This window comes from Cornus florida, unplaced genomic scaffold, assembly GCF_030987335.1.
Source record: "Cornus florida cultivar Cherokee Brave unplaced genomic scaffold, ASM3098733v1 CherokeeBrave_3.0.0_Hap2_scaffold_50, whole genome shotgun sequence".
In the NCBI taxonomy this organism is placed as follows: domain Eukaryota; kingdom Viridiplantae; phylum Streptophyta; class Magnoliopsida; order Cornales; family Cornaceae; genus Cornus; species Cornus florida.
Genome location: NW_026775880.1, coordinates 75,001 through 77,500, shown reverse-complemented (window position 1 = coordinate 77,500; position 2,500 = coordinate 75,001).

Sequence of the window (2,500 nt, the reverse complement as noted above, 5' to 3'; positions counted from 1 at the left end):
GGTTTGAAAATTTTATGGGAGCTTCCTAGAAGCCTAAGAAGTGCTTTGCTCGAGACGGATTTCGATTTGGAGGTCCCCCGAGTTAATTTTGCCCATTATGACTCCTCGCCCGCACGCTTAAGCACCCCCGCGTGCACGTGGGCATTGTGTGCTAAAAAATGAAGTTTGGAGTTTGGGTTTGAAAATTTTATGGGAGCTTCCTAGAAGCCTAAGAAATGCTTTGCTCGAGACGGATTTCGATTTGGAGGTCCCCCGAGTTAAGTTTGCCCTTTATGACTCCTCGCCCGCATGCTCGTGCACACCGGCGTGCACGTGGGCATCGTATGCTAAAAAATGAAGTTTGGAGTTTGGGTTTGAAAATTTTACGGGAACTTCCTAGAAGCCTAAGAAATGCTTTGCTCGAGACGGATTTCGATTTGGAGGTCCGCCGTGTTAATTTTGCCAATTACGGCTCCTCGCCCGCACGCTCGTGCACCCCGACGTGCACACCGGCGCGCACGTGGGCATCGTATGCTAAAAAATGAAGTTTGGAGTTTGGGTTTGAAAATTTTACGGGAACTTCCTAGAAGCCTAAGAAATGCTTTGCTCGAGACGGATTTCGATTTGGAGGTCCCCCGAGTTAATTTTGCCCATTACGACTCCTCGCCCGCACGCTCGTGCACCCCGGCGTGCACGTGGGCATAGTATGCTAAAAAATGAAGTTTGGAGTTTGGGTTCGGAAATTTTATGGGAGCTTCCTAGAAGCCTAAGAACTGCTTTGCTCGAGACGGATTTTGATTTGGAGATCCCCCGAGTTAGTTTTGCCCATTATGACTCCTCCCCCGCACGCTCAAGCACCCCCGCGTGCACGGGGGCATCGTATGCTAAAAAATGAAGTTTGGAGTTTGGGTTTGGAAATTTTATGGGAGCTTCCTAGAAGCCTAAGAAGTGCTTTGCTCGAGACGGATTTCGATTTGGAGGTCCCCCGAGTTAATTTTGCCCATTATGACTCCTCGCCCGCACGCTTAAGCACCCCCGCGTGCACGTGGGCATTGTGTGCTAAAAAATGAAGTTTGGAGTTTGGGTTTGAAAATTTTACGGGAACTTCCTAGAAGCCTAAGAAATGCTTTGCTCGAGACGGATTTCGATTTGGAGGTCCCCCGAGTTAATTTTGCCCATTACGACTCCTCGCCCGCACGCTCGTGCACCCCGGCGTGCACGTGGGCATCGTATGCTAAAAAATGAAGTTTGGAGTTTGGGTTTGAAAATTTTATGGGAGCTTCCTAGAAGCTTAAGAAGTGTTTTGCTCGAGACGGATTTCGATTTGGAGGTCCCCCGAGTCAATGTTGCCCATTATGGCTCCTCTCCCGCATGCTCAAGCACCCCTGCGTGCACGTGGGCATTGTATGCTAAAAAATAAAGTTTGGAGTTTGGGTTTGGAAGTTTTATGGGAGCTTCCTTGAAGCTTAAGAAGTGTTTTGCTCGAGACGGATTTCGATTTGGAGGTCCCCCGAGTCAATGTTGCCCATTATGGCTCCTCGCCCGCACGCTCAAGCACCCCGGCGTGCACGTGGGCATTGTATGCTAAAAAATAAAGTTTGGAGTTTGGGTTTGGAAGTTTTATGGGAGCTTCCTAGAAGCTTAAGAAGTGTTTTGCTCGAGACGGATTTCGATTTGGAGGTCCCCCGAGTCAATGTTGCCCATTATGGCTCCTCTCCCGCATGCTCAAGCACCCCTGCGTGCACACCGGCGTGCACGTGGGCATTGTAGGCTAAAAAATGAAGTTTGGAGTTTGGGTTTGGAAATTTTATGGGAGCTTCCTTGAAGCCTAAGAAGTGTTTTGCTCGAAACGGAATTCGATTTGGAGGTCCCCCGAGTCAATTTTGCCCATTACGACTCCTCGCTCGCATGCAATATCTACTCCTGTCAGAGCTGTGGTTTTACTTAAGACTACTATAGGGGGGGGGGAGTTCTCAGCACCAAGAGCTGCAAGTAAGGCCATTGCTTGCTTTGCAGTCTCGATTGCTCTACTAGTGAATAGTAGATGTCTTGGTTAGCTTGGAACGAAAAAAAAAATTTTTTGGGGAAAAAAAAAAAAAAAAGTTTTTGTGAAAAAAAATTTTTCGAAAAAAAAAAAAAAAAAAAAAATTTTTTTGGATGCCTCGGTCTTCTATTTGTTTTGCTTGGGTAGATTAGGAAAAAAAAAAAAAAAAAATTTTTTGTTGGATGCCTCGGTCTTCATATTCTTTCTCGGCTATTTCGAAAAAAAAAAAAAAAAATTCCGGGAAAGAGAAAAAAAAAATTATTTTTTGTTGGTTGCCTCGGTCTTCATGTTCTTTCTCTGGTATATGGGAAAGAAAAAAAAAAAAAAAAAATTTTGGATGCCTCGGTCTTCTTGTTCTCGGTTGGATTTATCGAAAAAAAAAAAAAAAAAAAAAAAAAAAAAAAAAAAATTTTGATGCCTCGGTCTTCTTGTTCTTGCTTTGGTATATCGGAGAAAAAAAAAAAAAAATTTTTTGGA